Here is a 12445-nt window from a genome sequence, read left to right as displayed (position 1 = left end):
CTACCAGGCTGAGAAAATTTCATACGCCGATGCGGCTTCTCCGAAGCAAGAGGCTTAAACTTTTTGTCCAAGCCTCCTACCAGGCTGAGAAAATTTCATAGGCCGATGCGGCTTCTCCGAAGCAAGAGGCTTAAACTTTTTGTCCAAGCCTCCTACCTGGCGGAAAAAAATTCATAGGCCGATGCGGCTTCTCCGAAGGAAGAGGCTTAAACTTTTTGTCCAAGCCTCCTACCAGGCTGAGAAAATTTCATAGGCCGATGCGGCTCCTCCGAAGCAAGAGGCTTAAACTTTTTGTCCAAGCCTCCTACCAGGCTGAGAAAATTTCATAGGCCGATGCGGCTCCTCCGAAGCAAGAGGCTTAAACTTTTTGTCCAAGCCTCCTACCAGGCTGAGAAAATTTCATAGGCCGATGCGGCTCCTCCGAAGCAAAAGGCTTAAACTTTTTGTCCAAGCCTCCTACCAGGCTGAGAAAATTTCATAGGCCGATGCGGCTTCTCCGAAGAAAGAGGCTTAAACTTTTTGTCCAAGCCTCCTACCTGGCGGAAAAAAATTCATAGGCCGATGCGGCTTCTCCGAAGCAAGAGGCTTAAACTTTTTGTCCAAGCCTCCTACCAGGCTGAGAAAATTTCATGACCGATGCGGCTTCTCCGAAGCAAGAGGCTGAAACTTTTTGTCCAAGCCTCCTACCTGGCTGAGAAAATTTCATAGGCCGATGCGGCTTCTCCGAAGCAAGAGGCTTAAACTTTTTGTCCAAGCCTCCTACCAGGCTGAGAAAATTTCATACGCCGATGCGGCTTCTCCGAAGCAAGAGGCTTAAACTTTTTGTCCAAGCCTCCTACCAGGCTGAGAAAATTTCATAGGCCGATGCGGCTTCTCCGAAGCAAGAGGCTTAAACTTTTTGTCCAAGCCTCCTACCTGGCGGAAAAAAATTCATAGGCCGATGCGGCTTCTCCGAAGGAAGAGGCTTAAACTTTTTGTCCAAGCCTCCTACCAGGCTGAGAAAATTTCATAGGCCGATGCGGCTCCTCCGAAGCAAGAGGCTTAAACTTTTTGTCCAAGCCTCCTACCAGGCTGAGAAAATTTCATAGGCCGATGCGGCTCCTCCGAAGCAAGAGGCTTAAACTTTTTGTCCAAGCCTCCTAACAGGCTGAGAAAATTTCATAGGCCGATGCGGCTCCTCCGAAGCAAGAGGCTTAAACTTTTTGTCCAAGCCTCCTACCAGGTTGAGAAAAATTCATAGGCCGATGCGGCTTCTCCGAAGCAAGAGGCTTAAACTTTTTGTCCAAGCCTCCTATCTGGCTGAGAAAAATTCATAGGCCGATGCGGCTTCTCCGAAGCAAGGGCTTAAACTTTTTGTCCAAGCCTCCTACCTGGCTGAAAAAAATTCAAAGGCCGATGCGGCTTCTCCGAAGCAAGAGGCTTAAACTTTTTGTCCAAGCCTCCTACCAGGCTGAGAAAAAATCATAGGCCGATGCGGCTTCTCCGAAGCAAGAGGCTTCAACTTTTTTATGTCCAAGCCTCCTACCTGGCTGAGAAAATTTCATAGGCCGATGCGGCTTCTCCGAAGCAAGAGGCTTAAATTTTTTGTCCAAGCCTCCTACCTGGCGAAGAAAAATTCATAGGCCGATGCGGCTTCTCCGAAGCAAGAGGCTTAAACTTTTTGTCCAAGCCTCCTACCAGGCTGAGAAAATTTCATAGGCCGATGCGGCTTCTCCGAAGAAGGGGCTTAAACTTTTTGTTCAAGCCTCCTACCAGGCTGAGAAAAATTCATAGGCCGATGCGGCTTCTCCGAAGCAAGAGGCTTTTACTTTTTGTCCAAGCCTCCTACCTGGCGGAGAAAAATTCATACGCCGATGCGGCTTCTCTGAAGCAAGAGGCTTAAACTTTTTGTCCAAGCCTCCTACCAGGCTGAGAAAATTTCATAGGCCGATGCGGCTTCTCCGAAGCAAGAGGCTGAAACTTTTTGTCCAAGCCTCCTACCTGGCTGAGAAAATTTCATAGGCCGATGCGGCTTCTCCGAAGCAAGAGGCTTAAACTTTTTGTCCAAGCCTCCTACCAGGCTGAGAAAATTTCATACGCCGATGCGGCTTCTCCGAAGCAAGAGGCTTAAACTTTTTGTCCAAGCCTCCTACCAGGCTGAGAAAATTTCATAGGCCGATGCGGCTTCTCCGAAGCAAGAGGCTTAAACTTTTTGTCCAAGCCTCCTACCAGGCTGAGAAAATTTCATAGGCCGATGCGGCTTCTCCGAAGCAAGAGGCTTAAACTTTTTGTCCAAGCCTCCTACCAGGCTGAGAAAATTGCATAGGCCGATGCGGCTTCTCCGAAGCAAGAGGCTTAAACTTTTTGTCCAAGCCTCCTACCAGGCTGAGAAAAATTCATAGGCCGATGCGGCTTCTCCGAAGCAAGAGGCTTAAACTTTTTGTCCAAGCCTCCTACCTGGCTGAGAAAATTTCATAGGCCGATGCGGCTTCTCCGAAGCAGGGGCTTAAACTTTTTGTCCAAGCCTCCTACCTGGCTGAGAAAAATTCATAGGCCGATGCGGCTTCTCCGAAGCAAGAGGCTTAAACTTTTTGTCCAAGCCTCCTACCAGGCTGAGAAAATTTCATAGGCCGATGCGGCTTCTCTGAAGCATGAGGCTTAAACTTTTTTGTCCAAGCCTCCTACCAGGCTGAGAAAATTTCATAGGCCGATGCGGCTTCTCCGAAGCAAGAGGCTTAAACTTTTTGTCCAAGCCTCCTACCAGGCTGAGAAAATTTCATAGGCCGATGCGGCTTCTCCGAAGCAAGAGGTTTAAACTTTTTGTCCAAGCCTCCTACCAGGCTGAGAAAATTTCATAGGCCGATGCGGCTCCTCCGAAGCAAGAGGCTTAAACTTTTTGTCCAAGCCTCCTACCAGGCTGAGAAAAATTCATAGGCCGATGCGGCTTCTCCGAAGCAAGAGGCTTAAACTTTTTGTCCAAGCCTCCTACCTGGCTGAGAAAAATTCATAGGCCGATGCGGCTTCTCCGAAGCAGGGGCTTAAACTTTTTGTCCAAGCCTCCTACCTGGCTGAAAAAAATTCATAGGCCGATGCGGCTTCTCCGAAGCAAGAGGCTTAAACTTTTTGTCCAAGCCTCCTACAAGGCTGAGAAAAATTCATAGGCCGATGCGGCTTCTCCGAAGCAAGAGGCTTAAACTTTTTTATGTCCAAGCCTCCTACCTGGCTGAGAAAATTTCATAGGCCGATGCGGCTTCTCCGAAGCAAGAGGCTTAAATTTTTTGTCCAAGCCTCCTACCTGGCGAAGAAAAATTCATAGGCCGATGCGGCTTCTCCGAAGCAAGAGGCTTAAACTTTTTGTCCAAGCCTCCTACCAGGCTGAGAAAATTTCATAGGCCGATGCGGCTTCTCCGAAGCAGGGGCTTAAACTTTTTGTCCAAGCCTCCTACCAGGCTGAGAAAAATTCATAGGCCGATGCGGCTTCTCCGAAGCAAGAGGCTTTTACTTTTTGTCCAAGCCTCCTACCTGGCGGAGAAAAATTCATACGCCGATGCGGCTTCTCTGAAGCAAGAGGCTTCAACTTTTTGTCCAAGCCTCCTACCAGGCTGAGAAAATTTCATAGGCCGATGCGGCTTCTCCGAAGCAAGAGGCTGAAACTTTTTGTCCAAGCCTCCTACCTGGCTGAGAAAATTTCATAGGCCGATGCGGCTTCTCCGAAGCAAGAGGCTTAAACTTTTTGTCCAAGCCTCCTACCAGGCTGAGAAAATTTCATAGGCCGATGCGGCTTCTCCGAAGCAAGAGGCTTAAACTTTTTGTCCAAGCCTCCTACCAGGCTGAGAAAACTTCATAGGCCGATGCGGCTTCTCCGAAGCAAGAGGCTTAAACTTTTTGACCAAGCCTCCTACCAGGCTGAGAAAATTTCATAGGCCGATGCGGCTTCTCCGAAGCAAGAGGCTTAAACTTTTTGTCCAAGCCTCCTACCAGGCTGAGAAAATTTCATAGGCCGATGCGGCTCCTCCGAAGCAAGAGGCTTAAACTTTTTGTCCAAGCCTCCTACCAGGCTGAGAAAAATTCATAGGCCGATGCGGCTTCTCCGAAGCAAGAGGCTTAAACTTTTTGTCCAAGCCTCCTACCTGGCTGAGAAAAATTCATAGGCCGATGCGGCTTCTCCGAAGCAGGGTCTTAAACTTTTTGTCCAAGCCTCCTACCTGGCTGAAAAAAATTCATAGGCCGATGCGGCTTCTCCGAAGCAAGAGGCTTAAACTTTTTGTCCAAGCCTCCTACCAGGCTGAGAAAAATTCATAGGCCGATGCGGCTTCTCCGAAGCAAGAGGCTTAAACTTTTTTATGTCCAAGCCTCCTACCTGGCTGAGAAAATTTCATAGGCCGATGCGGTTACTCCGAAGCAAGAGGCTTAAATTTTTTGTCCAAGCCTCCTACCTGGCGGAGAAAAATTCATAGGCCGATGCGGCTTCTCCGAAGCAAGAGGCTTAAACTTTTTGTCCAAGCCTCCTACCAGGCTGAGTAAATTTCATAGGCCGATGCGGCTTCTCCGAAGCAGGGGCTTAAACTTTTTTTCCAAGCCTCCTACCAGGCTGAGAAAAATTCATAGGCCGATGCGGCTTCTCCGAAGCAAGAGACTTTTACTTTTTGTCCAAGCCTCCTACCTGGCGGAGAAAAATTCATAGGCCGATGCGGCTTCTCCGAAGCAAGAGGCTTAAACTTTTTGTCCAAGCCTCCTACCAGGCTGAGAAAATTTCATAGGCCGATGCAGCTTCTCCGAAGCAAGAGGCTTAAACTTTTTGTCCAAGCCTCCTACCTGGCTGAGAAAAATTCATAGGCCGATGCGGCTTCTCCGAAGCAGGGGCTTAAACATTTTGTCCAAGCCTCCTACCTGGCTGAGAAAAATTCATAGGCCGATGCGGCTTCTCCGAAGCAAGAGGCTTAAACTTTTTGTCCAAGCCTCCTACCAGGCTGAGAAAATTTCATAGGCCGATGCGGCTTCTCCGAAGCAAGAGGCTTAAACTTTTTGTCCAAGCCTCCAACCAGGCTGAGAAAATTTCATAGGCCGATGCGGCTCCTCGGAAGCAAGAGGCTTAAACTTTTTGTCCAAGCCTCCTACCAGGCTGAGAAAATTTCATAGGCCGATGCGGCTTCTCCGAAGCAAGAGGCTTAAACTTTTTGTCCAAGCCTCCTACCAGGCTGAGAAAATTTCATAGGCCGATGCGGCTTCTCTGAAGCATGAGGCTTAAACTTTTTTGTCCAAGCCTCCTACCAGGCTGAGAAAATTTCATAGGCCGATGCGGCTTCTCCGAAGCAAGAGGCTTAAACTTTTTGTCCAAGCCTCCTACCAGGCTGAGAAAATTTCATAGGCCGATGCGGCTTCTCCGAAGCAAGAGGTTTAAACTTTTTGTCCAAGCCTCCTACCAGGCTGAGAAAATTTCATAGGCCGATGCGGCTCCTCCGAAGCAAGAGGCTTAAACTTTTTGTCCAAGCCTCCTACCAGGCTGAGAAAAATTCATAGGCCGATGCGGCTTCTCCGAAGCAAGAGGCTTAAACTTTTTGTCCAAGCCTCCTACCTGGCTGAGAAAAATTCATAGGCCGATGCGGCTTCTCCGAAGCAGGGGCTTAAACTTTTTGTCCAAGCCTCCTACCTGGCTGAAAAAAATTCATAGGCCGATGTGGCTTCTCCGAAGCAAGAGGCTTAAACTTTTTGTCCAAGCCTCCTACCAGGCTGAGAAAAATTCATAGGCCGATGCGGCTTCTCCGAAGCAAGAGGCTTAAACTTTTTTATGTCCAAGCCTCCTACCTGGCTGAGAAAATTTCATAGGCCGATGCGGCTTCTCCGAAGCAAGAGGCTTAAATTTTTTGTCCAAGCCTCCTACCTGGCGAAGAAAAATTCATAGGCCGATGCGGCTTCTCCGAAGCAAGAGGCTTAAACTTTTTGTCCAAGCCTCCTACCAGGCTGAGAAAATTTCATAGGCCGATGCGGCTTCTCCGAAGCAGGGGCTTAAACTTTTTGTCCAAGCCTCCTACCAGGCTGAGAAAAATTCATAGGCCGATGCGGCTTCTCCGAAGCAAGAGGCTTTTACTTTTTGTCCAAGCCTCCTACCTGGCGGAGAAAAATTCATACGCCGATGCAGCTTCTCTGAAGCAAGAGGCTTAAACTTTTTGTCCAAGCCTCCTACCAGGCTGAGAAAATTTCATAGGCCGATGCGGCTTCTCCGAAGCAAGAGGCTGAAACTTTTTGTCCAAGCCTCCTACCTGGCTGAGAAAATTTCATAGGCCGATGCGGCTTCTCCGAAGCAAGAGGCTTAAACTTTTTGTCCAAGCCTCCTACCAGGCTGAGAAAATTTCATACGCCGATGCGGCTTCTCCGAAGCAAGAGGCTTAAACTTTTTGTCCAAGCCTCCTACCAGGCTGAGAAAATTTCATAGGCCGATGCGGCTTCTCCGAAGCAAGAGGCTTAAACTTTTTGTCTAAGCCTCCTACCAGGCTGAGAAAATTTCATAGGCCGATGCGGCTTCTCCGAAGCAAGAGGCTTAAACTTTTTGTCCAAGCCTCCTACCAGGCTGAGAAAATTGCATAGGCCGATGAGGCTTCTCCGAATCAAGAGGCTTAAACTTTTTGTCCAAGCCTCCTACCAGGCTGAGAAAATTTCATAGGCCGATGCGGCTCCTCCGAAGCAAGAGGCTTAAACTTTTTGTCCAAGCCTCCTACCAGGCTGAGAAAATTTCATAGGCCGATGCGGCTTCTCCGAAGCAGGGGCTTAAACTTTTTGTCCAAGCCTCCTACCAGGCTGAGAAAAATTCATAGGCCGATGCGGCTTCTCCGAAGCAAGAGGCTTAAACTTTTTGTCCAAGCCTCCTACCAGGCTGAGAAAATTTCATAGGCCGATGCGGCTTCTCCGAAGCCAGAGGCTTCAACTTTTTGTCCAAGCCTCCTACCAGGCTGAGAAAATTTCATAGGCCGATGCGGCTTTTCCGAAGCAAGAGGCTCAAACTTTTTGTCCAAGCCTCCTACCAGGCTGAGAAAATTTCATAGGCCGATGCGGCTCCTCCGAAGCAAGAGGCTTAAACTTTTTGTCCAAGCCTCCTACCAGGCTGAGAAAATTTCATAGGCCGATGCGGCTTCTCCGAAGCAAGAGGCTTAAACTTTTTGTCCAAGCCTCCTACCAGGCTGAGAAAATTTCATAGGCCGAAGTGGCTCCTCCGAAGCAAGAGGCTTAAACTTTTTGTCCAAGCCTCCTACCAGGCTGAGAAAAATTCATAGGCCGATGCGGCTTCTCCGAAGCAGGGGCTTACTAGTAAACTTTTTGTCCAAGCCTCCTACCTGGCTGAGAAAAATTCATAGGCCGATGCGGCTTCTCCGAAGCAAGAGGCTTAAACTTTTTGTCCAAGCCTACTACCAGGCTGAGAAAATTTCATAGGCCGATGCGGCTTCTCCGAAGCAAGAGGCTTAAACTTTTTGTCCAAGCCTCCTACCAGGCTGAGAAAATTTCATAGGCAGATGATGCTTCTCCGAAGCAAGAGGCTTAAACTATTTGTCCAAGCCTCATACCAGGCTGAGAACATTTCATAGGCCGATGCGGCTCCTCCGAAGCAAGAGGCTTAAACTTTTTGTCCAAGCCTCCTACCTGGCTGAGAAAAATTCATAGGCCGATGCGGCTTCTCCGAAGCAGGGGCTTAAACTTTTTGTCCAAGCCTCCTACCTGGCTGAAAAAAATTCATAGGCCGATGCGGCTTCTCCGAAGCAAGAGGCTTAAACTTTTTGTCCAAGCCTCCTACAAGGCTGAGAAAAATTCATAGGCCGATGCGGCTTCTCCGAAGCAAGAGGCTTAAACTTTTTTATGTCCAAGCCTCCTACCTGGCTGAGAAAATTTCATAGGCCGATGCGGCTTCTCCGAAGCAAGAGGCTTAAATTTTTTGTCCAAGCCTCCTACCTGGCGAAGAAAAATTCATAGGCCGATGCGGCTTCTCCGAAGCAAGAGGCTTAAACTTTTTTATGTCCAAGCCTCCTACCTGGCTGAGAAAATTTGATAGGCCGATGCGGCTTCTCCGAAGCAAGAGGCTTAAACTTTTTGTCCAAGCCTCCTACCTGGCTGAGAAAATTTCATAGGCCGATGCGGCTTCTCCGAAGCAAGAGGCTTAAACTTTTTGTCCAAGCCTCCTACCAGGCTGAGAAAATTTCATAGGCCGATGCGGCTTCTCCGAAGCAAGAGGCTTAAACTTTTTGTCCAAGCCTCCTACCTGACTAAGAAAAAAATATATAGGCCGATGCGGCTTCTCCGAAGCAGGGGCTTAAACTTTTTGTCCAAGCCTCCTACCAGGCTGAGAAAATTTGATAGGCCTGTAAAGTTTTTGAGTTATCCTTCTTTGAGTGTTACCTGGATTTAAATCTTAGTGATTTATAAATAGAACAAAAGTAATCAAGTTTGACAAAAAGGTAATGTGAAGGTGAGAAACTAGTTATGCAGGTTAATTTAGAAACACTAGTCTTGAGATAAGGTGTTGTCAGTATAACACCTGGACATTGTTGAAGTCAGATGTTGAAAACTGACTGGAACTTGGAGTTGGAGTTTGACTATTGTCAGGGCAGATATTATATCAGGAATGATCAGTTCAGGAGAATTCATTAATATTTTGTCCATGAGGACAATAAAGAACTCCCAGGTAGGTTTTGTCACACAAACACACCATGCCCTGCCCTTATGTCTTCTGTTTCAAATATTCGCACGAGATATCAAATTTTGTTTGTCATATTGTAATTATGGCGCGCACGGTTGTCAAATAATTATGTTTATTCGGGATTAAATCGGTCCGTTATTTAAAATTGTGTTTTGTTTCTTTCCCAGGGGACTTGTTGAGTTATGGAAGTATTTTTGACCATTAAAAGAAAAGAGTGATAAGTAAAATGAGACAATTTCCTATATATAAAGTTGAATCTCAGATGAGGATAAATATATACTGTGTGTATTGTTAACATTTGATAGTTAAAATGGAACAGATAGTTTTCAAGTAATAAGTATTACAACAACCTGAATGTCTGTGTGGTTAAATAGTCCGTCAGTAAATTTGTTTCGGGACAATTACAATTTAAAAGATAGCAGAAACTTGGTTTGACAGTTTGTCCCAGAAGCTGAAATATTTAACGTTATGTATTATAATTCGGATCAAACGAGAACAACCTTTGAGATTTCTGGATTGATATAGGCTTGTGATTTATGGACTGTGATGGACTAATTTATTTATTTACTTTTAATTTTAACTTTTAGTTATGTGTATTTAGTTCCGTGTATTTGTCATTGTCTATGTGAGATAGAAGAGAGGTTGTTTCATATGTGTATATTTATGTTTGTGTTTGTCTTGTGGTTGTGGTATTATTAAATGCAAATTTTATTTAGTTTTGTTTGACGCCCAATTGACAGATCTATTTGATTGTCCCCTTACTAAAAGAACCCAGAAGTGAAAATTTCACTTCTTTACAAGGCCGATGCGGCTTCTCCGAAGCAAGAGGCTTAAACTTTTTGTCCAAGCCTCCTACCAGGCTGAGAAAAATTCATAGGCCGATGCGGCTTCTCCGAAGCAAGAGGCTTAAACTTTTTGTCCAAGCCTCCTACCAGGCTGAGAAAAATTCATAGGCCGATGCGGCTTCTCCGAATCAAGAGGCTTAAACTTTTTGTCCAAGCCTCCTACCAGGCTCAGAAAATTTCATAGGCCGATGCGGCTTCTCCGAAGCAAGAGGCTTAAACTTTTTGTCCAAGCCTCCAACCTGGCTGAGAAAAATTCATAGGCCGATGCGGCTTCTCCGAAGCAAGAGGCTTAAACTTTTTGTCCAAGCCTCCAACCTGGCTGAGAAAATTTCATAGGCCGATGCGGCTTCTCCGAAGCAAGAGGTTTAAACTTTTTGTCCAAGCCTCCTACCAGGCTGAGAAAATTTCATAGGCCGATGCGGCTCCTCCGAAGCAAGAGGCTTAAACTTTTTGTCCAAGCCTCCTACCAGGCTGAGAAAAATTCATAGGCCGATGCGGCTTCTCCGAAGCAAGAGGCTTAAACTTTTTGTCCAAGCCTCCTATCTGGCTGAGAAAAATTCATAGGCCGATGCGGCTTCTCCGAAGCAGGGGCTTAAACTTTTTGTCCAAGCCTCCTACCTGGCTGAAAAAAATTCAAAGGCCGATGCGGCTTCTCCGAAGCAAGAGGCTTAAACTTTTTGTCCAAGCCTCCTACCAGGCTGAGAAAAAATCATAGGCCGATGCGGCTTCTCCGAAGCAAGAGGCTTCAACTTTTTTATGTCCAAGCCTCCTACCTGGCTGAGAAAATTTCATAGGCCGATGCGGCTTCTCCGAAGCAAGAGGCTTAAATTTTTTGTCCAAGCCTCCTACCTGGCGAAGAAAAATTCATAGGCCGATGCGGCTTCTCCGAAGCAAGAGGCTTAAACTTTTTGTCCAAGCCTCCTACCAGGCTGAGAAAATTTCATAGGCCGATGCGGCTTCTCCGAAGCAAGAGGCTGAAACTTTTTGTCCAAGCCTCCTACCTGGCTGAGAAAATTTCATAGGCCGATGCGGCTTCTCCGAAGCAAGAGGCTTTTACTTTTTGTCCAAGCCTCCTACCTGGCGGAGAAAAATTCATACGCCGATGCGGCTTCTCTGAAGCAAGAGGCTTAAACTTTTTGTCCAAGCCTCCTACCAGGCTGAGAAAATTTCATAGGCCGATGCGGCTTCTCCGAAGCAAGAGGCTGAAACTTTTTGTCCAAGCCTCCTACCTGGCTGAGAAAATTTCATAGGCCGATGCGGCTTCTCCGAAGCAAGAGGCTTAAACTTTTTGTCCAAGCCTCCTACCAGGCTGAGAAAATTTCATACGCCGATGCGGCTTCTCCGAAGCAAGAGGCTTAAACTTTTTGTCCAAGCCTCCTACCAGGCTGAGAAAATTTCATAGGCCGATGCGGCTTCTCCGAAGCAAGAGGCTTAAACTTTTTGTCCAAGCCTCCTACCAGGCTGAGAAAATTTCATAGGCCGATGCGGCTTCTCCGAAGCAAGAGGCTTAAACTTTTTGTCCAAGCCTCCTACCAGGCTGAGAAAATTGCATAGGCCGATGCGGCTTCTCCGAAGCAAGAGGCTTAAACTTTTTGTCCAAGCCTCCTACCAGGCTGAGAAAAATTCATAGGCCGATGCGGCTTCTCCGAAGCAAGAGGCTTAAACTTTTTGTCCAAGCCTCCTACCTGGCTGAGAAAATTTCATAGGCCGATGCGGCTTCTCCGAAGCAGGGGCTTAAACTTTTTGTCCAAGCCTCCTACCTGGCTGAGAAAAATTCATAGGCCGATGCGGCTTCTCCGAAGCAAGAGGCTTAAACTTTTTGTCCAAGCCTCCTACCAGGCTGAGAAAATTTCATAGGCCGATGCGGCTTCTCTGAAGCATGAGGCTTAAACTTTTTTGTCCAAGCCTCCTACCAGGCTGAGAAAATTTCATAGGCCGATGCGGCTTCTCCGAAGCAAGAGGCTTAAACTTTTTGTCCAAGCCTCCTACCAGGCTGAGAAAATTTCATAGGCCGATGCGGCTTCTCCGAAGCAAGAGGTTTAAACTTTTTGTCCAAGCCTCCTACCAGGCTGAGAAAATTTCATAGGCCGATGCGGCTCCTCCGAAGCAAGAGGCTTAAACTTTTTGTCCAAGCCTCCTACCAGGCTGAGAAAAATTCATAGGCCGATGCGGCTTCTCCGAAGCAAGAGGCTTAAACTTTTTGTCCAAGCCTCCTACCAGGCTGAGAAAAATTCATAGGCCGATGCGGCTTCTCCGAAGCAAGAGGCTTAAACTTTTTGTCCAAGCCTCCTACCTGGCTGAGAAAAATTCATAGGCCGATGCGGCTTCTCCGAAGCAGGGGCTTAAACTTTTTGTCCAAGCCTCCTACCTGGCTGAAAAAAATTCATAGGCCGATGCGGCTTCTCCGAAGCAAGAGGCTTAAACTTTTTGTCCAAGCCTCCTACAAGGCTGAGAAAAATTCATAGGCCGATGCGGCTTCTCCGAAGCAAGAGGCTTAAACTTTTTTATGTCCAAGCCTCCTACCTGGCTGAGAAAATTTCATAGGCCGATGCGGCTTCTCCGAAGCAAGAGGCTTAAATTTTTTGTCCAAGCCTCCTACCTGGCGAAGAAAAATTCATAGGCCGATGCGGCTTCTCCGAAGCAAGAGGCTTAAACTTTTTGTCCAAGCCTCCTACCAGGCTGAGAAAAATTCATAGGCCGATGCGGCTTCTCCGAAGCAAGAGGCTTAAACTTTTTTATGTCCAAGCCTCCTACCTGGCTGAGAAAATTTCATAGGCCGATGCGGCTTCTCCGAAGCAAGAGGCTTAAATTTTTTGTCCAAGCCTCCTACCTGGCGGAGAAAAATTCATAGGCCGATGCGGCTTCTCCGAAGCAAGAGGCTTAAACTTTTTGTCCAAGCCTCCTACCAGGCTGAGTAAATTTCATAGGCCGATGCGGC

The sequence above is a fragment of the Mytilus californianus genome, unplaced genomic scaffold, assembly GCF_021869535.1.
Source record: "Mytilus californianus isolate M0D057914Y unplaced genomic scaffold, xbMytCali1.0.p SCAF_6, whole genome shotgun sequence".
Lineage (NCBI taxonomy): Eukaryota > Metazoa > Mollusca > Bivalvia > Mytilida > Mytilidae > Mytilus > Mytilus californianus.
The sequence above is the reverse complement of the archived record's forward strand: the minus strand, read 5'-3'. Positions refer to the sequence as shown.